Below are 26,773 nucleotides of genomic sequence, written 5' to 3' on the forward strand. Positions count from 1 at the left end.
GGAGGGGGTGGGGGCTCTGGCAGTGACCACAGACTCTGCCCCCTGATGATGCTTCGTTTTAGGGAGGGGGCAGGGGCTGTGACAGTGACCACACCCTCTGCCCTTTGATGATGCTTCATTCTAGGGAGGGGGTGGGGCTCTGGCAGTGACCACAGACTCTGCCCCCTGATGATGCTGTTTTAGGAAGGGGGCAGGGGCTGTGACAGTGACCACAGACTCTGCCCCCTGATTACGCTTTGTTTTAGGGAGAGGGCCGGGGCTGTGACAGTGACCACAGACTCTGCCCCCTGATGATGCTTCATTCTAGGGATGGGGCAGGGGCTGTGACAGTGACCACAAACTCTGCCCCCTGATGATGCTTCATTTTAGGGAGGGGGCAGGGGCTGTGACAATGACCACAGACTCTGCCCCTTGATGATGCTTCGTTTTAGCGAGTGGGCAAAGGCTGTGACAGTGACCATACACTCTGCCCCTTGATGATGTTTCATTCTAGGGAGGGGGCGGGGGCTCTGGCAGTGACCACAGACTCTGCCTCCTGATGATGCTTCATTTTCGGGAGGGGGCAGGGGCTGTGGAAGTGACCACAGACTCTGCCCCCTGGTTACGCTTTGTTTTAGGGAGAGGGCCGGGGCTGTGACAGGGACCACAAACTCTGCCCCCGATGATGCTTCATTCTAGGGAGGGGGCAGGGGCTGTGACAGTGACCACAGACTCTGCCCCATGATGATGCTTCATTCTAGGCAGGGGGCAGGGGCTGTGACATTGACCACAGACTCTGCCCCCTGATGATGCTTCATTCTAGAGAGGGGGGGCAGGGGCTGTGACAGCGACCACAGATTCGGCCCTCTGATGATGATTCATTTTAGGGAGGGGGCAGGGGCTGTGACAGTGACCACAGACTCTGCCCCATGATGATGCTTCATTCTAGGCAGGGGGCAGGGGCTGTGACAGTGACCAGACTCTGCCCGTTGTTGATGCTTCATTCTAGGGAGAGGGCAGAGGCTGTGGCAGCGACCGCAGATTTGACCCTCTGATGATGATTCATTTTAGGGAGGGGACAGGGGCTGTGGCAGTGATCACAGACTCTGCCTCCTGATGATGCTTCATTTGAATATACCAGAATACACTGGGATTCTCAAAAGAAGTGTCATCAAAAAGGAAGTGAAACATATAGAAAAGTAGTTAGTGAAGTTAGGGAAGGATGGGGAATTCTTATTGCATGTATATTAGAAAATAGTTTAGATTATGGCACTAAATAAATATGGATTTAGGATGAAAATGACTTTGGACCATCCCTTTAAAGGATCCTGTGACATGAAGATGTAAATGTATATTTCCTCTATATAATACAGTATATCTCATTCTGTTTTGACAGCGCACACCACAACACTCTCTTTCTCCTCATCGCCTTTATTTCATACTTATGACCCTCTTGTCCAGTTGAGCGGGCAGAGCAGCAGTCTGCATGTTGGACTATCATCGATCACCAGAGTTGTGCCTGCAATTGCAAAACTGAGCTACCAGAATTGTTTTTTTTTTTATATCATCATCTGGATTTCACTATTGAAGTACCAATGTTTTTATTTTATTCCCAGTGCATGGCCACAGTGTACTCCATCAGTCTAATGCTACTATCATACCATCATCACTTTTTCTTTGGTATATGTGTAAGAAGATGTGACAGTAATTATGAAAATCCCCAGTGCTGTGTGTCATTGGAGCGAGAAGACTGCCATCTACCGTCCAAACAGGACCAAGAGGAACCAAGCACAAGAGGAAGAGTTTCAGGGGGGCAAGTATGGATGAATCACCTAGTCAGGTGAAATTGATAATGAGGTTCCTGAATTTAAATGGTCTGCTTGCCAAACCAGTATCAGGTTTGGCGCCAAGAAAGATAGGCGTTCCAGACGTGCACTTTGGGGTAGCCAAGGTGACAGACAGCATTAAGAAGTGTGTGCCAGAGGGCTGCAAGACGCTTGAAAACAGGACCCAAACAGCATCAGACCAGGCCCTAAGTGCAGACTATGTCTGACAGGGCCCGAGGACCTGATCTGAGCCAGTCAAGAATTCTAGGACTCACTACACACTCTGTATTGTATAATCCACTTGTGTTTGATCTGTTTCACATTGATCAACTGTTGCCATAACTACCGCAATTTCCCGCCACATCAGGGAAAATAAATAGTTCATTGGCTGTTCCCACCTTATGTCTAGCTGCGTGTTGCATCCGGTCACCTGCTTTACATACAAAACCAATGCAACCTTGTTAAATGATTTATAAAACCTAGAGCATAGAAATAGTATATAGCACATATGATAATAATAGTGTTATAATTAACCCATGGATTGGTTTGAGACTCTAATCAAACAGTCAAGAGGTATTTGAGACGATAACAACACAGAAACTTAAGGGCATCATCTGCAGGGCTGAAGTCTTTTCAGTGCCAAGAAACACATAAGAGGCAGACTAACGGCTCGCTCCTACTTGCGATTAAATTGGGCGAATGCAATACGATTAAAAATCAAATTTCATTCTTACCAACTTAATACTGTAAGTGGTACGAATGAAATTAAATTTTCATTGCTGTTCTCAATGGTGGTTTTTTTTTACTGCTCTGATCAGATCGCGATAGGACAGGAAAAAAATACACAGCATGCTGAGATTGCATGCCAAATTCGGATCACACGCACCCATGTAAGTCTATGGGTGCATGTGAAACATCACACGGCACTCGGATATCACCCCTGTGCAGTGCGATCCCCACTGATGCCAGCAATGGAGATGTAGAAATTACCCGTCACGAAGTCGTGGCAGGTCCTGGAGGTGTTTGCTCTGGACCGCACCACATGTGCTCTGAACTTCCGGCATAGTGAGCATCTGTCACCGGCCGGGACGGTGCTCTCTCAAAGTGCCGCATCAAACATCACGGACCATGCAACACTGGACCAGAGATAAGTGACTTTAGCTTTGAAGTGTGAACTATCTTCTAATATGATAAAGTGTAACAGAATTTTTTAACGCACTACCCTGCTGGATCTACATACTGCTGTCATTTGAAGTGTTATGCGCATCACCTTGCTTTTTTCTATTTGACACCTAAGGTGCCGCGCTCATTATCTTATTGGATCTACTGATTGCCGATACTTGAGGTATTACGTTCTGTGAACTATCATCATTACTATAAAACGCTGCAAAACTTTGTCTAAACATTAATTTCAATTCTTTTTGAGCAGCCTATCAAGAGGTTTTTTGAATCTGAAGAGTTCTGTGTTTTGTGTCCTCTGAGAGAAGGCATTTGCCTCCGTCTATGTGCTATTTTAGCACATGTTATTTTAAAGGTACAGCTATTTACTATCTGCAAACCTACCCTTTAAACCAACAATTACCTTCACTTTAGGCATCCACTACTCAGGGGGCTTGGTATCCAACTCTTATATAAAAAAAAAATTCTACAGAGGGGCGCACACTATAACGGTCCTATGTAGATGTTCCCTTGGAATATAGCACTTGTCACTTTATAAGAGTATTTATATTGTTTTTATTCTGTCTTAATACTAATTTATTACCCTCTCATTTTTAGTGTTTATAAAGTTAGAAGAAAAAAAACTCACAGAGGCTCACACCGGGAGAGCATGTGACTGTTTTTCCTGCTTTCCTGTGTCTGTTTATGGAAGATGAAGCAGGCTCCTGCAGATGCTGCACAGACAGAGACACACAAATGATTTATTCCTGATCTACTAAGCTTATGATATATTGTTCCTGAATAAACAAGTTCTGTTGTCACACGATTGGAGAGTATCCTGAATAATCCGCTGCCAACAGATTATGGGTCCAGAGTGACACAGAACCCCAGAGTATCACAGCAACAGAAGCACAAAGCAAAAGCAGCACAGAACAACAGAAAAGATGTCCACTAGCAGCAATCCTGTCAAGTTCTCAGTGCCAAGCCTCACTAACCAGAACTACCAGTCCTGGAAATTCAAGGTGAAGATGCTGCTCATAAAAGAAGGTACGTGGAAATATACTCAGGAACAAGTGCATCATCCATTACCAGATGATTGGCTAGAGAAGGATCAGAAAGCACAAAGCATGATCTCCATCAGTGTGCAACTGCAAAGAAGATGTGGGATGAGTTACAGAAAGTGCATGAAAGATCAAATCTCAGCAATAAACTTTATCTCATGAGAAGGCTGTATCAGTCTAAACTAAGTGATGGACAGAATATGCAAGACTATATACGAAACACCCTAGAGATTGTGGAGCATCTCAGGGGTATTGGAGAAGAAATTAAAGGTTTTCATGTTGCTGCACTTCTATTAAGTGGTCTTTCAGAGAGCTATGACATACTCATGACTGCTCTAGATGCACAGCCAGATGATAAGCTGACACTAGAGTATGTTAAACGTAAACTTGTGGATGAATTCAAGAGAAAAATGCAGAATGTAAGCAGCAGTAATGAATCCTGAGCAGAAACAGCATTAAAGACACAGAATTTCCCTAAATAATGTTTTATCTGTAAATAGCCTGGCCACCTTAAAGCAGACTGCAGAATTTGGAAAGCAAGAATGAGTCATCTTAAAAAACAAAACAGTCATCAAAGGTTAAAACAGCTGTAAAGGAATATTCTGCATGTGTTGAAGCTGTATTTATTGCCAGTACAGGCCCATCTGCAAAGCATATATGGTGTATAGATTGTGGTGCAAGCAGCGATATGACAAATAGCAAGGATTTCTTCACTGACCTTAATGAAAGCAAGTCAGAAATGGTCATCTTAGCTAATGGTCATTGTATGACTTCAGAAAGAGTAGGAGACAGCTACCTCCACTGTCAAGTTTCCTCAGCACAAAGCAGAAAGATCCCAATAAAGGATGTTCTCTATGTTCCCAGCCTTGAAAGCAATATTCTGTCAGTAAAGAGGCTCACGCAAACCGGGAATATAGTTACTTTTAAAGATAACAGCTGCATCATCTTTGCAGAAGGAAAAATCCAAGATGAACTTTATCAGCTAAAATGCAAAGAAAGAACATACAGTGCTAGACAAGATCTACATAAGAACTGTATACATGTATGGCACAGACTTCTTGGGCACAGAGACCCAAAAGCAGTAAGTAAGCTAGTTCAACTTGCAAATGGTATTGAAATCAACCAGTGTATTTAAATAATGAAGTGCACTAGCTGTCTTAAAGGGAAAATGTCCAGAAAATCCTTCCTAAAATAAGCACCACTAGATCTGCACAGCCTCTAGATCTGATACATACAGATGTATGCAGTCCAATGAGTGTTCAAACTCCTAGCAAGAAGAGGTATTTTCTCACATTTATTGATGACTACTCCAGAATTACAGTCAACTACCTGCTTCACAGTGAGGATGAAGAAACTTGAAGAATATCTTGCTGTAGTGTTTAACAAATTTGGAAGAATGCCAAAAGCCCTGTGTGCAGATAATGGAACCAAATATACAAGTGGTATGGTGCGAACCATTTTGAAAAAGGATGGAATCGTGTTCCAGACTATCATTCCATACAACCCAGAGCAAAATGGCATTGCAGAGAGAAATAATTGTATTCTCTGTGGAAGAAGTATGTTGTTTGATGCGAATCTACCGACAACATTTAAGGGAGAAGCCATCATGACAGTTTGCTATCTTCAAAACAGAGTGCTAGGTAAAGCCACAAATAAAACTCCATGTGAGCTATGGAACGGTGAGAAGCCTAACCTGAAGCACCTCAGGATATTTGGAAGCAAAACGTTTATGTATGTTCCCAAAGAAAAACGTTCCAAGTGGGAATCACACGCAAAGCAAGGAGTCCTGGTAGGCTATAGTGAAACTCAAAAGGGATACAGAATCCTGCACCCAGACACCAACAAAGTAACAATCAGCAGAGATGTCGTGATTGATGAAAACTCTGTATCGCACAAATTCCATGAAGTTAAACCAATTATTCAACCTAAGAAGCAAGAACAAGAATTTCAGTCACCAAACCCAGACACCGAAAAGGAGAACACTGAAGTGTGGATAAGCTCTGAAGCCACCAATGAAGACACAGAAGAACCAAGTCAACCTCCATTCAGGAGATCAGAAAGGCCAAACAAAAGTATCCCAGCTAGACTCCTTTCTTATATGGTCAGAACACTTCCTGAACCAGAGCCACAGTCATGGCAAGAGATGCAAAAACTGCCTGTTCATGAGAAGCATAAGTGGATAAATGCTGAAAGGAGAAGATCTGCTACCCAGCAATGAGAGTTACAGACAAGCAGTGGGGCCGTGTCTGTACATAGCAACCACAACTCGTCTGGATATCATAGCCACAGTCAGAATTCTCTGCCTACGTATAAGCAAGTCACGCCAAAGAGACTGGAATACAATTAAGAGAATTCTACAATATCTTAAAGAAACTCAAAGGCTAAATCTTAAGATATCTGCATCAGGAGATCTCACTGTCAGAGGTTATGTGGATGCAGATTGCGTTGGAGATTCAAGTGATCAGAAATCAACAAGTGGTTACTTGGTGAAGTTAGGAGAAAATTCAATTTCTTGGTCCAGCAGAAAACAAGTGTCAGTCGCATTATTTTCTACAGAAGCAAAATATATGTCTGCTGCTTATGCAAGTCAAGAAGTAATTTGGTTGAAACAACTTTTGGAAGATTTCAGCATGCCACTAGCTCAACCAAAAGTTATCTATGATGACAACCAAGGATGCATTAAACTTGACAGCAGTGAGAAGATTAGTGCAAGGACTAAGCACATTGATGTAAAACATCACTACTTACGTGACTTAGTGGAACGTGGTGTATTCGAGTTTGTTTATTGCGAGTCTGACAATATGATAGCTCATGGTATGACAAAGTCATTATCAAGAGCCAAGTTTGTGGACTTCAGAACCGCAATGAGACTAACAGGATAAATAGTTGTTGAGTGGAGGTGATGGAATGTTTGGTGCAACAACTCCATTCCTGTCTATGAGTGTTTAGTTGCTAGATTTGGATGCTGTTTATAAAGTTAGAAGAGAAAAAAGCTCCCAGAGGCTCACACAGGGAGAGGATGTGACTGTATTTCCTGCATCTGTGTATGGAAGATGAAGCAGCCTGCTGCAGATGATGCACAGATAGAGAGACACACATGATTTATTCCTGATCTATTAAACTTATCAATCATATATTGTTCCTGAATGTTCCTGAATAAACAAGTTCTGTTGTCACACACTTGGAGAGTATCATGAGTAATCCACTGCCAACATCACTTCTAGGTGTAAAGCAAGTAATGGTGACAGTCAGGAATAGTATGTCTGCCATCTCAGCACCCAGTGCAGAACAGGTTGTCCAGTGCTGTGAATGAGTGATCTCTTTGACTTGACATGTACTGTGCTGAGGCTTTTGAAGGGCACAATGCTGTCCTTTCCAGACTCTTTCCTACAATGAATGAATCCATGCTCTGAACAGAATGACATTTTACAATCTCCTTGCAGTTTGCTGTGACTGACCCATATCGGAGCTGGTGAATTCCCTGGTGGGCTCCTGTGCAGGTATGGGACCCCAGTTCTCAACCTCTCTATATAGATATAGTCGGTGTACAGCATCTAATTTTCATTAACAAACTGGCAATTTTATTATTATGTAGGTGCCTAGGGTGGCTGAAGTGACATGAAGGAGCAGCTGCAGACTACCCAGTATTCTCCTTCCTGCCTTCTCAACATAACCTCAGTGGTCCCTTCACCACCCTGTGTCCTGCTGCAGTGTGAGCATGTATACCTGGTTCAATCCACTGAAAACTGCAACATTTAGGGGTAAAAATGCGTGTCAACACAGTTTTGGACACTGCTGTGGCTGCATCGTGTGCTCATAACCTATACAGAATATACCACCGTGGGCAGCACGGTGGCTCAGTGGTTAGCGCTGCAGCCTTGCAGCGCTGGAGTCCTGGGTTCGAATCCCACCAAGGACAACATCTGCAAGGAGTTTGTATGTTCTCCCCGTGTTTGCGTGGGTTTCCTCCGGGCACTCCGGTTTCCTCCCACACTCCAAAGACATACTGATAGGGAATATAGATTGTGAGCCCCATCGGGGACAGTGATGAAAATGTGTGCAAACTGTAAAGCGCTGCGGAATATGTTAGCGCTATATAAAAATAAATATTATTATTATTACCTTAAATGCAAACTATGGGATTATTGAAATGCGTGGAGAATGTGTCAATGCATGGGAATTTGCAAATGTGGCTCAGATAATATTCCCATGTCACCAAGGCCGGCGTTAGGGTCAAGCAGACCAGGCAGCTACCTAAAGCTCCAGCTCCCCCAAGGGCTCCCAGCCAGTGGCATGCTGCTAATACTGCACACCACGCGGCCACTATGGGGCCCATGAGTAAGTGGGGCCTGGTGCTGCCCCCCCACCACCCGTATTCAACTTATTGGCATTATAGATGCTGATAGTTAAAAGCAGTGATGAAGAAAAGAGCATCAGATAACGCTCCCTCTCCCATCACTCCCCCTTTGCCTCTGACTCAGCATGTGCCAACAGTGGAGCTGATGAGACACTCTGCAGGAGCCAGTGCAGTGGGGGAACGAGAAGGAGAGGTAAGTATTGTGTGTGTATGCATTATAGTGTGTGTGGGGGGCTGTATTATACTCTGGTTGTGGGGGTTGCACTATACTGTGTGTGGGGGGGCTGCATTATACTGTGTGTGGGGGGGCTGCATTATACTCTATGAGGGGGCTGCATTATACTCTGAGGGGGGCTGCAGTATACTCTATGAGGGGGATGCATTATATTCTGATGGGGGCTGCATTATACTGTATGTGGCAGGATGCAGTATACTGTGTGTGGGGGGGACTGCATTATACTCTAAGAAGGGGGCTGCATTATACTCTATGAGGGGACTGCAGTATACTCTATGAGTGGGCTACAGTATACTCTGAGGGGGACTGCATTATATTCTGAGGGGGGCTGCATTATACTCAAGGACCATGGTCAGTGCAGTATATTATATGGGACCTGCATTTTAATGTATCAAGGACTATCTGTAACCATCATTGTTCCTCAGCCAGTGTAAAGAGACTAGGAAATAAGCGTCATACAACTTCAATATTGTCAATCACGCTCGTTTAACGACCTGAACTCAGCGCTTATAAATACAAACAAAATGTTTCTGTGTGATGGTGCAATATGTGAGCACTTGGAGCCCCACTTTGTCTAAAAACGGCCCTGCATGTATCTGTAGAATAGGCACCCAGAATCAATTGTACTGGTGGGTACCTGGTATCCAAGTCCAAAGGCACGTATCCATGGTCAGTCCGCAGCATGTCAATTTATCTTGTGGAGATGCACGGTTCAGTGAACACATGTGGAATCACCTGCGTTCAAAAGCCGGTAGCGCTTTTGACACTGTGGACAAGTGCTGCGTACAAAGGGCTGCCAATTACTGACCGTGTGCACCCGGCCCAATACGTTTACATCAGAAGTATACAAGCGCAAAGTTCATAACGCTCAATGATAATCATATTTCAGAGATTTCAGTTTGCCTATTTCTCACATAAGGCCACATACACATTTGGGCTCATACCCATCACTGTGAAAATAAATGGTCCGATTTTGGTCCAGAAAAAGTGGGACGAGTGTAATGTGATTTTCCTGCAAGTACACCTAGCATCCGATTCACAAGTAAATGTGATCTGATTGCAATGCAATTTTAACATGAGCTTTCACATAGAGCAATTCTCTATGTAATTTTCACATCGTTTTCCAAGATAATATTCTTCAAGATCTATATATATATATATATATATATATATATATAGTGTATATATATATTTATTTAGAGAGAGATTAGATAGATACATAGAAAAATACAAAAGATATACCGTATTTTTCGGACTATAAGACGCACCCCAAATTTTCAAAAGGAAATTAGGGAAAAAAAATTAATGTGTTGAAGGGGGTCAATCTTACAGTCCAAATTCAGATTACACGGGGGGATCAGCAGCGCTGGTGAAGCGCAGTCACAGGAGATGTTCGGTGGTCCGGCGATACGACGCCCATCCCAGGCAGGTGCGGTGACCTGCGGGAAATTCCATCCCAGGCTGGTGCAGCAGGTTCGGCGGTGGTGCTCGGGGCTCCACCAGCATCTTATGGTAGCCTTCGGAGAATTCCATCCCAGGCTGGTGTGGCAGGTGCCGAGATTTCAATCTGAGCATGCACCGCCGATTGAGATCTCGGCAACGAGATCTCTTCCCGAGATTTTGTTGCCAAGAACTCAATCTGAGCATGCACCGCCCCCGGCAGCCATTTTCCCAGAGGCCACAAAATGCTGACGGAACCCCCCTGCACCACAGAGCATCATCACCAAACCTGCTGCACCTGCTGCACCAGCCTAGGAAGGGAGAGTGATTATCGCCCTACAATGTTGGACCGGGACTGCTGCAGAATCTCCCGACTCCTGCTGCCGTCACAGTATTTGTAAGTATATCCCAACAATAAGATGCACCCCCATTTTCCCTAAAAATTTTGGTGGAAAAAAGTGCGTCTTATAGTCTGAAAAATACAGTCCATAAATATGTGAGATATATAATTAGTGCTTTGTGTGTGTAGCTTACTGTACGTTTTTTTTAGTAAATAAATTCCCATCACCAAAAAAGGAGTGAGATCCCTGACATTTTATTAACCAGCTGAGGGAAAGCGGACAGCTGGGGGCAGATGTTTATAGCCTGGGAAGGATGTAAACATGTGGCCCATGGAGCTTCCCAGGCTATTAATATCAGCTCACAGCTGTATACTTAGCCTTTCCTTATTATTAGCAAGGGGGATCCCCCAAAAATGACATGGGGTCCCCCTATAATTAATAACCAGCACAGGGTATGCAGACAGCTGTGGGCTGATATTAATAGCATAGGAAGGCTATGAATATTGGCCCCCTCCCAGACTAAAAACATCAGCTCTCAGCAGCCCCAGAAATGGCAAATTCATAAGATGCACCAATTCTGGCACTTAGTCTCGCTTTTCCCACTTGTCCTGGTGCGGTGGCAAGTGGGGTGATCATATTGGGGTTGATGTCACCAACAAAAATACACAAGGAAAATGGGAGATATTTATTAGCATCCTGAATAGGACCTGTGCACAATATATAACATATGGGAATAAACATGCTAGAAATAGGAGGAAACCACTATGGCTAAATAGAGCTTTAAGGGGCGCAATAAGGGACAAAAATAAAGTATTTAGAAAATTAAAGCAAGTAGGTAGTGATGAGGCATTAACTAAACACAGAAGATTAAATAAATTCTGTAAAAAGCAAATCAAGACAGCAAAGACTGAGACAGAGAAACTCATTGCCAGAGAAAGTAAAAATAATCCCAAAATATTCTTTAACTACATGAATAGTAAGAAACTAAAAAATGATAGCATTGGTCCCCTTAAAAATAGTCTGGGTGAAATGGAGGATGAGGATGAGGAAAAAGTCAATATGCTAAATTACTTTTTTTTCAACAATATTTACACAAGAAAATCCCATGACGGATAACATGATCAGGGATAAAAATTCTCCATTAAATGTCACCTGCTTAACCCAGCAGGAAGTACGGCTGCTTCTAAAAATCACTAAAATTGACAAATCCCCGGGCCCGGATGGGATACACCCCCGAGTACTGCGGGGAATTGTGTACAGTCATAGATAGACCATTATTTTTAATCTTTAAAGATTCCATAATAACAGGGTCTGTACCACAGGACTGGCGCATAGCAAATGTGGTATCAATATTGAAAAAGGAGACAAAATGTGAACTTGGAAATTATAGGCAAGTGAGCTTAACCTCTACTGTGGGCAGGGGCGTACATAGAAATCATGGGGCCCCATTGCAAAAGTTTGAATGGGGCCCCCATCCCAAAAAAAAAAAAAAAAAATCAACGGGTGCTCTTAACTCCAGGCATGCATGTTATAGGTCAAACAATTAATTTTATAGCTAGTCTTTGATTTTTTTTCTCATTTGAGTAAAAGAAAAAGTAAAACACTTACATCCAATTTGATATATTCCTTGTTAGGTCGAGATCACACACAGCGAGATACGGCCGAGTCTCACAATTTAAAACCAAGCTCTGGCGCCGGCACTCTGGAGCGGAGCGTGCAGCCGCACAGCAATACATGGAGCTGCACGCTCCGCTCCGGAGTGCCGGTGCCAGAGCTTGGTTTTAACCTGCGAGACTCGGCCGTATCTGGCTGTAGTGTGACTCCGGCCTAAAAGTCAAAATGGAAGATTAAGCAGGACAACCTCGTTAAGCTGTCTACAATAAGACCAGTGATTATGGAATCTGTCGGCACAAAATGACTGCTCATACCAAATATGTCCTCAGTGCAACCTTGGCAGAGCTAGATAGAAAGCAGACAGAAGGTGCCCTAGACTGGCCTCACCAAGGGTGCACTGAGCACCTGTACTTTCAGTCATTTTGTGTTCAGACTCCCTTTAAGTTTTTTTTCCCCCCCAGAATCAGATTGAATGACAATAGGTCACTATGATGAGTGATACATAAAGGAATTTTAAATGGCAAGAACTACACATTGTGTCTTCCCATCACCTCCCAGGGGTGTTCTAAACAGACAAAAGGCATGATCACCATATCTAGGATGCAAGTATACGTTTTGTCAGCGAGAAGGGGTTAAACCATTCTTGCCTACACAGTAATCCTCTATATGCCTTAGTTTCTTGCAAACATCTGTAATCCAGCCCCAGAGTCACAGTGCAGCACAGTGCCATCTCCTCTCCGGCAGCATCGCTCGTCCTCCATCCAATTAGTGTTTAATCGCCGTTGCGTTCTGCTGATTACAGCTCTTCGCTCATTACTCAGGAAAATCAGCTCATTTTCACATTTTTTTGTTTTCCTTTCCTGATGTTTATTATTTCACATTTGGTCCCATTTCTTGTACAGCTGGACGTACTGTAGCATTTAATTCTTAATTGCCTTCTTTACCTATGTTAGCATGTAATCTGGATCAGGATGCAGCAGGATTGCTATGCATCACAACGCATCGTACCAAAACACTAGTGTAAATGCAGCCCCACTCGTACAACCCCTAACCAGGAGCCCCCATGTTATATACATGCTCCCAATACATTTTATTATCATTACCACACTGTAACATAGGGCACAAGCTCTTCTAGTGAGGCAGGAAAGATCACTGTATGACAGAGCAGCATACAGACGTAGTCTACATTATGTCTGCCTACTGGACCCATACAGTTTCATCACTTTCCCATACAGCACATCCCTCGCTTCCGAGCATGCTCAGTGCCGCAAAACGGATCCCTGAACACGGAAGTACACGGATCTGTGTTCTCCTGGATCCGTGCTCCATAGAGCTCCAAATTAATTCCAGACGTGTAGCCGTGGATCCGTGAGTCTCCCTGTGCCTGCGTGTTTTTCAGATGACACAAAACTGCAACAAGTTGCATTTTTGTGCATCTGAAAAAATATGCAGACACACGGATCTGTGGGAGAACGGTGACAACTGGATGCACATGCAAGTCCCATCCGTCACCACTGAAAGTCAGTGATGACAAAAACGGATCCGTGTGCAGCCAAGATATGCAAGTGAGAAACCAGCTGAACTCTATATAATGATTGGGGCTGGACCTGATCTCTCCACAGGTTTTACCTAAAATCACTTTATATTATTTCCCCTACCCTTAGGGATCTTACTCACTTGCGAGAGAGTCACGTGATTCTCGTGCGAGTCTCTCGCATGGAAACCTGGCACTGCCGCCGGCACTTGGACCGGAGGGGGCGGCTGCATAGAAATACATGTAGCCGCATGCTTCAGTCCCAGTGCTGGTGGCAGTGCCAGGTTTCCATGCGAGAGACTCTCACGAGAATCACGTGACTCTCTCGCTAGTGAGTATGAGCTCTTAGCAGCAACAACTGACGTCGTCTATCCTCCTCCCTGTAGTGTTGTCCTGAATCCTCCTGGCCCTGCGTTCAACGGGATCGTTACATAGCGGCACTAACGCACCCTTTGACCACAGTGATACTAACGCATCCAAAATCGGCATGATGCGTTACTTCATGACGCACCCTGGAACGCGGTCTGCAGCATTTGGGGGTGCGCCATGAAGTAACGCATCATGCGTTTGGAAGCGTTAGTATCATTGCGGCCAATGGGTGCGTTAGTGCCGCTATGTAAAGATCCCGTTGAACGCAGGCTGTTGTGAGTTCATTTTCCCCTTCATTACTGAGGCCCGAGGAACTCCCTCTTCTGGTAAAGAAAGGTAGTGAGCCTGATTATCAAACACCTGAGGCTGATGATGATGACTGGCTGAGTGGAGTGACTGACTGGATATAAGGCTGCCGACGCCCTTCTGCCCTGCGGGTGATTTCTCTGTGGGATCCTTGGAGACCAGTCTGAATTCCTGCTCCTCTAAAGCTAAGTTTGCTGCTCGGCCTTTTGCTTTGGTGCTTTGACTTTGTTTTGCTTTGTTTTTCTGGATTTCTGCCATTCCCTGCTGGGGTGTGCTGAATTCCTTTAGCTCTGTCTTCTGAAAATACCTGAGTGCTGATTTAGTTTTTGAAGCCTAGCTGCTTCAGGGCCTTTTTCATATCAGCTTGTTGGCTTATGTCTTTGATAGGGTTTTGGCAGATTGCAGACAGCAGCCTTCCTGTCCTTTCCTATCTAGGTAGTTTTGGGCCCCGTCTTTGCTCAGTCTATCTTTCTGTCTGTGTTAGTATTTTCATCTTGCTTCACCGTCATTATATGTTGGGGGCTGCCTATTGCTTTGGGGTCTGCTCTGGGGCAGTTTAGATTTCCCCTTTCTTTCTTTAGGCCTAGGTAATTCTCCGGCTGTGATCGAGGGGTCTAGGGCATCGTAGGAACCCCCCACGGCTACTGCTAGTTGTGTTGATAGGTTCAGGGGTCTGCAATCTGATAGTTGCCAACTTCTCTGGTTTTCTGGACTTAGCTTGTATTTCTGCTTTTGCCTCCTACGGTGACTCATTCATAACAGTAGGCCATTAACGCAATGTGAACCTGGCCTAATACCATGAGAAGATGATATACCAAACAATGTGCTGAGCCTCTCCTCCTGCACATACCATATACTGTATGTATATGCCATGGATTAGGGGACAGTGAAGTATATGTTTTTTTGGGACTAAAGGTAACACACAGGTCATTGCAGATGATGATGATAATGTGATGAGTCCCTCCTACTACACATAATCACATGCCAGATATGCCATGGAGGAACTGGCAGTGTATATTTGGGACTGAAGGGTTAACTCACATGCATTTATTTACAGCCCACAACTCCACATCTCCTCCTCTCCTGACCGCTCCTCCCCCAGATGAGTCACAGTCAGGCTTCACTAAACTGAAGCTGCCAGGCACCAAAAAGAAAAAAAAAAAACTCGGCTGTTCTCCCTGCAGAGCCGGCTCATTTAGTTCACAGCAGGGAGCCGGCTCTTTGAATAGGATCGTTCAGGAACGACACATCACTACTGAAGAAGCAATTCACAGGGAGGAAGCCAAAGTCCTTCACACACCTCATCCACCTCCTGACAGACAGCTGGGTCTCCTCCCTCCTCCCAAGGAGCAACATCTTAACTCCTTCTTGTGAGCTCATGTTCTGCAGGGGGAACACACAGCGCTCTGCTACATCCTGACCAAGCACAGCCCACCACTGACAGACAGCCTACATGTGCAGACAGGACTAGTGTTGAGCATTCCGATACCGCAAGTATCGGGTATCGGCCGATACTTGCTGTATCGGAATTCCGATACCGACTTCCGATATTTTTTCAATATCGGAATTCGGCATCGGAATCGGAAGTTCAAAGTTGATTGACAGCCTGACGTCATCATGATGCGCGGTGTGTGCGCATCATGATGCGCCGTCATTTCGGGCCTTCCGGGGGTCTCTGCCGGCCTGCCGGGGGCTGTGTGGACTGCCCGGGGTCTGTACCGGCCTGCCGGGGGGCTGTGCCGGCCTGCCGGGGGGCTGTGCTGATGTCCGGGGGTCTGTGCAAGCATCGTCCAATGGGACTACAAGTCCCATCTGGCGATGCCTGCTACCATGACAGTGATTGACACATTAGCCAATAATGGGACAGTAGTAGTCCCATCATCCGGCTAATGTGTTAAATGTTAAAAAAAAAAAAAACCACATACATACTACATACATACTACATGCATGCTACATACATACTACATGCTACATACATACTACATGCTACATACATACTACATATATACTACATACATGCTGCATGCTACATACATACTACATATATACTACATGCATGCTACATACATACTACATATATACTACATGCATGCTACACACATACTGCATGCTACATGCATACTACATACATACTACATACATACTACATGCTACATACATACTACATACATGCTACATACATGCTACATGCTACATACATACTACATATATACTACATGCATGCTACATACATACTACATATATACTACATGCATGCTACATACATACTACATACATACTACATGCTACATACATACCACATATATACTACATACATACAATACATTCATACAATACATACATAGACATACAGTACATATAACATAGAGTAACATACTTACCAATACTTGTCACATTGTTCCCCGAAGCCATTGTCTTTTCCGGAATAAATATTAACATAACAAACCACAAAAATACTCACCCACGATCCGAAGCAGTCCACGAGTGTGTCCCACGACGATCTTGGGTAGAGAACTGCAGCATCAGATGATGCTGCCGTTCTCTACGGGCTGCAGGAATCCAATGACGGAAGGTAGGTATCCTTCCGCACTGTATTCCTCCGCCACTTAAAAAAAAAAAAAGTCCCTAGTCTCACTTTATGCCATTGCTGCGTGGGAAATTCCCACACAGCAATGGCATAAAGTGAGACTAGGGACTTTTTTTTTTTTTAAGTGGCGGAGGAATACAGTGCGGAAGGATACCTACCTTCCGTCATTGGATTCCTGCAGCCCGTAGAGAACGGCAGCATCATCTGATGCTGCAGTTCTCTACCCAAGATCGTCGTGGGACACACTCGTGGACTGCTTCGGATCGTGGGTGAGTATTTTTGTGGTTTGTTATGTTAATATTTATTCCGGAAAAGACAATGGCTTCGGGGAACAATGTGACAAGTATTGGTAAGTATGTTACTCTATGTTATATGTACTGTATGTCTATGTATGTATTGTATGAATGTATTGTATGTATGTAGTATATATGTGGTATGTATGTAGCATGCAGTATGTATGTAGTATGTATGTAGCATGCATGTAGCATGTAGTATGTATGTAGCATGCATGTAGTATATATGTAGTATGTATGTAGCATGTAGTATGTATGTAGCATGCATGTAGTATATATGTAGTATGTATGTAGCATGTAGTATGTATGTAGCATGCATGTAGTATATATGTAGTATGTATGTAGCATGTAGTATGTATGTAGCATGCATGTAGTATATATGTAGTATGTATGTAGCATGTAGTATGTATGTAGCATGCATGTAGTATATATGTAGTATGTATGTAGCATGTAGTATGTATGTAGCATGCATGTAGTATACAGTATATGTAGTATGTATGTAGCATGTAGTATGTATGTAGCATGCATGTAGTATATATGTAGTATGTATGTAGCATGTAGTATGTATGTAGCATGCATGTAGTATATATGTAGTATGTATGTAGCATGTAGTATGTATGTAGCATGCATGTAGTATATATGTAGTATGTATGTAGCATGTAGTATGTATGTAGCATGCATGTAGTATATATGTAGTATGTAGCATGTAGTATGTATGTAGCATGCATGTAGTATATATGTAGTATGTAGCATGTAGTATGTATGTAGCATGCATGTAGTATGTATGTAGCATGCATGTAGTATGTATGTGGTATGTATGTAGCATGTAGTATGTATGTAGCATGCATGTAGTATATATGTGTTATGTATGTAGCATGTAGCATGCATGTAGCATGCATGTAGTATGTATGTAGTATGTATGTGGTATGTATGTAGCATGCATGTAGTATGTATGTAGTATATATGTGGTATGTATGTAGCATGTAGTATGTATGTAGCATGCAGTATGTATGTAGCATGCATGTAGTATGTATGTAGTATGTATGTTGCATGTAGTATTTATGTAGTATGAATGTAGCATGTATGTAGTATGTAGTATGAATGTAGCATGTATGTAGTATGCATGTTGTATGTATGTAGCATGTATGTAGCATGTAATTTTTTTTTTTTTTTTTTTACATTCAACACATTAGCCGGATGATGGGACTACTACTGTCCCATCATTGGCTAATGTGTCAATCACTGTCATGGTAGCAGGCATCGCCCGATGGGACTTGTAGTCCCATCGGACGATGCCTGCACAGACCCCCGAAGCCTGCACAGACCACCGGCAGGCCGGCACAGCCCCCCGGCAGGCCGGCACAGCCCCCCGGAGCCTGCACAGACCACCGGCAGGCCGGCACAGCCCCCCGGCAGGCCGGCACAGCCCCCCGGAGCCTGCACAGCCCCCCGGCAGGCCGGCACAGCCCCCCGGCAGGCCGGCACAGCCCACCGGAGCCTGCACAGCCCCCCGGCAGGCCAGCACAGCCCCCCGGCAGGCCGGCACAGACCCCCGGCAGGCCGGCACAGCCCCCCGGAGCCTGCACAGCCCCCCGGCAGGCCGGCACAGCCCCCCGGCAGGCCGGCACAGCCCACCGGAGCCTGCACAGACCCCCTGGCAGGCCGGCACAGCCCCCCGAAAGGCCCGTACAGACCCCAGAGAGGCTGTACAAGGCAAAAACAGGGTTTTTCTTATTCCGATACCGGAAGTCCCATAGACTTGAATGGGACTTCCGGTATCGGAATCGGCGATACCGATACTTTTTTTAAAGATCGGCCGATCCATTCCGATCCGATACTTTGAAGTATCGGACGGTATCGCTCAACTCTAGACAGGACCCTTCATTATAACACATCACCTTTTACATTTATCCCATCAGCACCAGAGACCCTTCTGCTTCCTGCAATGCACGTGTGCTGCTACCTCTCTGGCTGCTAGGAGGCGTGGTGTTCTTATGCAAATCCAGCCAGAGACTTCAGCCAACTGCTGACCAGGAAACAAGGAAAGCTTCAAGGGGCCCAGCCAGGGGGTATGCAGCCTCCGCCGGCTGTCGCTTACATTTAATTAAAGGAGATAGTACTGTGTCAGCACAGCACAGCTGCCAAATCGCAGCAGCCGTCGCAGGCCCCCTCACCCATCCAGGCCCCCTCACCTCTCCGGGCCCCATAGTGGTCTGCTATTATTGACGGTACGCCCCTGACTGTGGGTAAAATCCTGGAAGGTTTTCTAAGAGATACTATGCTGGAGTATCTGAAGAAGAATAACCTCATGACCCAATATCATCATGGGTTTACGAGGGACCGTTCCTGCCAGACTAATCTGATAAACTTTTATGAAAAGGTAAGATCCAGACTGGACCAAGGAAATGCAGTGGACGTGGTGTACATCGACTTTTCAAAAACTTTTGATACGGTGCCACACAAAAGGTTGATACATAGAATGAGAACAATGGGGATAGGGGAAAATATGTGTAAGTGGGTTAAGAGCTGGCTCAGGGATAGGAAACAAAGGGTGGTTATTAATGGAGCACACTCGGACTGTGTCACGGTTAGCAGTGGGGTATCACGGGGTCAGTATTGGACCCGCTTCTTTTTAACATATTTATAAATGACCTTGTAGGGGGCATAGAGAGTAGAATTTCAAAATGTGGAGATGACACTAAACTCTGCAGGGTAATCAATACAGAGGAGAACAATTTTATGTTACAGGAGGATTTATGTAAACTAGAAGCTTGGGCTGATAAATGGCAAATGAGCTGTAATGGGGATAAATGTAAGGTCATGCACTTGGGTAGAACAAACAAGATGTATAATTATGTGCTTAATTGTAAAACACTGGGCAAAACTGTCACTGAAAAAGACCTGCGTATATGGGTGGACGACAAACTCACATTTAGTGGCCAGTGTCAGGCAGCTGCTGCAAAGGCAAATAAAATAATGGGAAGCATAGATGCTCATATGGAGAACAAAATTTTACCTCTAGTGGGACCACACTTAGAATACTGCATACAGTTCTGGTTTCCGGTGTATAAGAAGGACATAGCTGAACTGGAGCCGGTGCAGAGAAGAGCGTCCAAGGTTATTAGGGAACTGGGGGGTCTGCAATACCAAGACAGACTATTACACTTGGGGTTATTTAGTATGGAAAAACAAAGTCATAGGGGTGATCTTATCACAATGTATAAATATTTGCGGGGACAGTACAAAGACCTTTCTAATGATCTTTTTACTCTTAGACCTGTGAAGGGGACAAGGGGCATCTTCTACGTCTGGAGGAAAGAAGGTTTAAGCATATTCCCAGACGCATATTTTTTTACTGTAAGAGCAGTGAGACTATGGAACTCTCTGCCATATAATGTTGTAATGAGTGATTCCCTACTAAAATTTAAGAAGGGTCTGGATGCTTTTCTTGAATAGTATAATATTACAGGTTATATGCACTAGTTTCCTTGATATTGCGCTGATCCAGGGAGCTAGTCTGATTGCCGTATGTGGAGTCGGGAAGGAATTTTTCTCCCCAATGTGAAGCTTACTGTTTGCCACATGGGTTTTTTTTGCCTTCCTCTGGATCAACATGTTAGGGCAGGTTAGGACAGGATGTGGGTGGAACTAGATGGACTTAAAGTCTTCCTTCAACCTTAATAACTATGTTACTATTTTTGTATTTTCAGATCACATCAAGCACAGGGGTTAGTAATAGAGAGGCATCTATTAAACGCCCCCATTACTAAGCTCATAGTGATAATCTAAAAAAAATACACCCTGAATAAAGTCTTTTATTTGAAATAATGACAAAGACTCCTTTAATAAATCTACATTTACCAAAAACACGTAGGTTATGTGCACACGTAAGCAGAATTTTCCTGAGCAAAACCTGATTCCTTTGAAGGAAATCCGCATTTTTATTTTTCGCGTTTTTTTCACGTTTTTTTTCATGTTTTTTTCTGGAGCATCCAAATTCTCATTGAATATAGTGGCAAATCCGGAATTTTCCGCAAAATTAATGAACATGCTGCGTTTTTTTCCGCAATGCGCTTTTTTTGCCGAAAACAAGCATCATGTGCACAAAAATTGCGGAAAGCATTCTAATAATGAGATGCTTAATGTATGCTTTTTTAAGCATTTTTGCAGGGGAAAACACTAAAAAAAACCACTAAAAAAACGCAAACGTGTGAACACAGCAGTATACTCACGTCAATGCCCAATCCACTAAAGCCAATGTCTCCTATAACAGAAATAAAATAATAAACAACCATATTCCTCACCTATCCACCAAGAAGATAATAAGCTATCTGTCCTGCGACGCATCTACCTCTGCTACATCTAGTTGGCAGGCTGCATTGTTGCATGATGCACCTATACAGCCTGCAATCCAGAAGAGACACTGAGCTGCGCACGCACTCAGCTCAGTGCCTCGCGGTGAACTCCTTTCACCTCACTGACATCACCGCAAGCATGAGAAACTTCAGATATTCACAGCCATTTGTACAGAAGAGACTTCTGTGCAAAAATGGGAACTTTACTCAACTTAATAAATGTTATGTACAAGGAATAGCGAGTACACAGTCTTAAGCACGTTTCATTCACAGCAAGAAGATTTTTCACAGACATGGTTTCCTTCCACTGTTGTCTAGTCCAGGGCCGGTATAGCACATTGTTTTGCCCTACTTCGTCACAGCCTAACTTGTCACCACAGTACAGTTCAGCGAGTTTCTATCCACCGCTCGAGACTCTCACTAGTCCCTCAGTCTCAGTCCTCTTTCGGTCTGTACCTTCAGTGGTCATCAAGCTTAGGATTTTTCATGACCTGTCGTCCTATCTAAAGACCTCTTTAAAGTACAAGGCCACTCAGTCTTTTCTTTCAGTTCCAGTCTCATTCTAGCTGAGAACCACCCTTTGAAAGCACTGCACTTCAATTTCTCACTGCATCTATTCAGGAAGTAATCTGCTTTCCCTAGCTCTCAATTGTCCCACTGTGGGCTATTCCCAAACATTAACGGTATCATAAATCTCCCTGTCTCTGCCAGCTACTTGTGGCTGGGCAGACTACAGCTTTAGGGCAGAGGCACACTGGCGAATTTTTCGTCCGAGAATCGGATCGTAAAACTTGCCCTGGCCGGCACCTCTCCTTACCTGAACTTGACAGCTGCATAGTAATCCATCACACTGTCATGCTCAGGTCACGAGAGATGCCGGCCAGGGCAAGTTATACGATCTGATGATTCTCGGATGAAAAATTCGCCAGTGTGTCTCTGCCCTTATACTAACAATGTAAGGTCTCCTTCATACGTTAGTGTCGCCTGTATGTGTGGTGACACTTTTCACACGTATCAGAGACACACATGTACATCCATTCAAATTATTGGGTCTGCATACATGTCAGGTTAGTAATGGAGAGGCATCTATAAGACACCTCAATTACTTACCCAATGGGCATATACAGTAGTAAAAAATACACAGACAGAATAAAGTCCAGTTACGGAAATATCAGGACTAGTGATGAGCGAATATACTCGTTGCTCGGGTTTTCCCCAGCATGCTCTGGTCTCCTCTAAGTATTTTGGCATGCTCGGAGATTTAGTTTTTGTCAATGCAGCTGCATGATTTGCGGCTGCTAGACAGCCTTTATACATATGGGGATTGCCTGTTTGCTAGGGAATTTATATGAACAAAAAAAATCCAGAATTTTTCTTCACCTCAGAATACAAGTAAAAAAAAAAATACTGTTGTGTACAATCTGCTTCTGGGGTCACTGCCTGACGCTACCAAATTTTTATTTATTTTACTCACTTACATGGGTCCATTAATTCCACAGCACTTTACAGTCATTATTGGCACTGTCTAGATTCCCTATCAGTATGTCTTTGGAGTGCAGGAGGAAATTGGAGAACCCAAAGAAAACCCTCACAAACACGGGGAGAACATACAAACTCCTTGCAGATGTTGTCCTTGGTGAGATTTGAACCCAGGACTCCAGTGCTGCAAGGCTGCAATGCTAACCACTAAGATACTGTCCAAAGCGTAACATTATGCGCTGTGACTCATAGCTAAAGCTGCTGCCTGAGAACGTGGAGACTTGATCACAAGAGAAGTGTGAACAATATAATTTAATTTATGCACTGAGCAGAAAGATGTGGCCCAGCCCCCCCCCCCAAGGAGGAGTAGCTATGGAGTGATGACAATGTCAGAGAGAGGTATTAGAAGCCAGGACTGAGCTTTCACATTGGAACAGTAACACTGAATTCGGGATGATTGAGAGCTATGACAGTGACATTGACTGTTGCTGCATCTATACTCTTTGGGCAGATCATTATCAACATGTGGATGCATGGAAATCCACATTTTTTGTGGCCCAAGAGATCTAGAAATAGCTCAAAGTACATGGAAGTGTTAAGATATGCTCAGGAGGAAGCCATGCAAAATGTAAATTAAATGTTATATTGCGAACTGTATATATAAAGCATTCTTCCTCTAGAGGCATTGCTTATAGACAAGAATAGCTCTCTGTATAAATGGCACCTAAATTCCTGTTATGCTGCCATAGTACAGAATCGTACAGGACTCCTTACTGTGCGCATGCACCCTGACATATACTGTATGATATGCAGCCTTTGGCACCGTTTATATAATTGTTTTTCTGTACATTTAGCATGGACACAGGGAAAATATACAAAAAAGGCACTGAACCTTCTGTTTCTCTGTAAAGGCAGAAACTGAAGAAACTCATTTTGGCCTTAAATATTACCGATTACGTGGAATTACCTGTCCATCACCAAAGTAACACATGAAGACTAGTAACAATGACATTATATGCGAGGGGCCATTGACTGGCCAAGTATTGTGAAGGTGGTGGTGGTTTTTGCCTTCTTTTTTTCCCTGGGGTGAGTCGGAAGGGTTAATAATTGTTCCCTTACCTGCAAGGGATGCTTTTTCATTGGTCGATAGGGGTCCTTTCCGGTTCCGGGGCTGTCCTAGCATGGGTATAAATTGTGGGGCTGGAGGTCCCTCAGCCTCTTTGACCCCTTGGATCGAGAGCGGCTCACCCTCCCTCCCTTTGGTTGGATTAATTGATGGCTATGTTTTTGGTGTTGTTTTGCTTCATTTGAAGATGAAAGTCGCAGCGTTGGTTAATGTGAGAGCTGCAACCATACCCCTCCAACAATGGGTGTTATTTAAAAGAAGAGAGTTGTTTACAAACGGTTACCCTCCAATAAAGGTGTTTTCTTTTGAATTGGTTTGAAAGTGTGTTCCTTTGCGGGGAAAAAGAGAGAGGTAAGTGTTATAAGGTTTGGACAGTCACAGTCATAGCAGCAAATCAGCTCACCAAGTAGTTATTTATTCCTTTCTTAATAAACACTGTTAGGGACGGCGGAACGCACTAAATATAAAATAATAGAAAGTGCGTTCGCCGCCCAGGGTCCACCGTGCAGAGGTGTAAAACTGCTGCTATATAATGGCAGACACACAATATGGAGGTATATCACACACGGGTTAAACGTCACCCGGTGTGCACTGGGCGTACTCTGTTAGCTTCACAGAGACGCCTTAGACATAAACATAAGTACTGAGCCTGTTGGACTCACAGGTCTCAGAGAAATGCATGCACGGTATATGGTCACAGGAGCTGGGCCCAAGGCAGAGGGACAGAGTCCGTCTAGCCCTACCGCAGATGCCTACTTGTGCTGCAGACTGCAGCGTGGCTACTGACACAGCCACTATGCGACAGTACCCAGGAGGGGCGCACTGTCGGACACTAGTTAGGTGATGATATGCACTGTGGTCTGTAGCGTGCCACTGACTGGCGCTGACTCTATGACTAAGTCCCTATCCACACACGTAATATCAAAGGGAGAGGAGTCTTAATGAGTCATTCGCAGGTTCATGCATCCGTCATCATTCACACATGTAGCAAGTAGAGTCTATACTAGCGCATGGCCGAGCGGCCATGCGGGCCTTTTGCTGCCGGGACCTTCCAGATCTCTGAGATGGACCAATCAGATCTGGAGAAGGATCTGAGCACGTGACTCCCGACCTCCAATAGGAGATCGTCTCGTGAGCATGCTCAGTGGAGCGGCAGAGGGACTTAGCCTCAGAAATGGCTTGCTGCAGAGCAGTATGTGAGGCTCTGGATTCCTGTTGTGTCGCTGCAGGAATCCGACACCTAACAAAACACTACTAGTTCTCAAAAAAAGTGAGATAATTTCCTTCTTGCTATCATATATGAACTAATCCTAATTTCTTATTGCTACAATTCATATATTACTTTTTGGTATACACAACGTTGCTGCTCACACCGCATTGCCAGATGGATAGGTCTTACAGGAAATCCTTACCTACCTTTCTATTTTGCAGCATTATAGACCATTTCCCATTATTCTCTGGCATAAATCATGTACAGAAACTTTTTCTTAGAATTAATTCCTATTATGTGCCGCCACTTTCATTCATCACTTAGGGATAAAGCTTATAACTAGCAGAGAAGTAACAGAGTGGTCTAATTAAATGGACTATTGAAAGTGTGAATGTGCTCACACTGGTAAAATGTTATAATTTCTAAGCGAAGAGTTTAGAAAGGCCAAGAGGCATATAGGAGAAGGATAGATGAAAGACGCTGGATTAGAAATGGCAGTCAGTCCTACATCCTTGGAGACAAGTAACAGCACCATTAAAAAGGCAGGAATATGTGGTTTGTTGGTAGATCACAAGCTGCCTGTGTTCCAAAAACTGCAGCTTTTGTACTGCCGGAATTAGTAAAAAAAAACTTACATTATTTTGTGCATGTAACAGAAACTATTTTAAGTCTATTTAAATGTGTCCTTTTTTTTTTGTTGTTTTTTTAACATTTGTCAAAGGGAGCAGGGTTTGGGGTTTTTCAGATTCTTTTGACTGATTCATAAATTGCAACTTTTAAAAAAGTCACAACATTTTTGCACAAATGTATTTCTGTTCCAGCTGCAGTGATTTTATGCATATCTGAAATTTTTTGAATATTGTAACTTTTTTTAATACAACATGCAACATTTTGGGCTAACAAGGCTGGAAAAAAAGGGTAAAGACAAAAAAAGCTGTGGAGACACAGGATTGAATCTTAATTAACCAGATGCCTATTTTTTCGCATTCCTGAAAGAATAGACTGCTATCTACATGTTGACTTTTGAATTTATGTGTTTCTTTCTGGTTGGTCAAGAAAACTGACTTTTGCTTGTGTAAGCCTGTAATATTGACTTGTAAATTTTATGCCCACAGTGGCAGGAGAGCAGGAGTTCGGTGGGTTGATCTCTGGTCCATATGGTTTTGGCTAGGCTGTCTCCACAAAAGCATTTTTGATTTTACACAACATTCATGACCCACGAGCACCATTTGGAAGAATTTGGTGTAAAAGCATCAAGGAATATCATAATACAAAAAAAAGAAAAGTGACTTACAAAGAAACAAATCAGGCCCATAGATATCACCACATTAAAAAAAAATCTTCAACATTGCAGACTGGAAGAAAGTGAAGAAGTTGATTTACAGTAATCTTTGCAATTAATGCAGAAATTTTCAGCTTCAAGGCTATGGACACCTACAGTTTGCATAGATTTTTTGATTGTCCATTTTGCTTCCAGCAATTTTCTACATTTCTTTATTAAAA

At 43.7% G+C, this 26,773-nt stretch overlaps 1 protein-coding gene across 22 annotated transcripts in view; it reads right to left on the reverse strand.

The window, feature by feature from the left end:
- The window catches only part of KCNMA1 (potassium calcium-activated channel subfamily M alpha 1), an 867,158-nt gene that overhangs the window by 606,932 nt on the left and 233,453 nt on the right, over positions 1–26,773 (reverse strand). Inside the window, exon 1 of one of the 22 annotated variants that reach the window (XM_073571215.1) lies at positions 20,117–20,221. The exons of the other annotated variants lie outside the window; for them this stretch is intronic. The gene's annotated coding sequence lies outside the window, so the exon portion shown is untranslated. Of the gene's footprint in view, positions 1–20,116; positions 20,222–26,773 lie in introns of those variants that run through there. 22 annotated transcript variants of the gene reach the window in all.

Source organism: Dendrobates tinctorius, unplaced genomic scaffold (assembly GCF_039654945.1).
Source record: "Dendrobates tinctorius isolate UK_male_01 unplaced genomic scaffold, ASM3965494v1 ptg000028l, whole genome shotgun sequence".
Classification (NCBI taxonomy): Eukaryota; Metazoa; Chordata; class Amphibia; order Anura; family Dendrobatidae; genus Dendrobates; species Dendrobates tinctorius.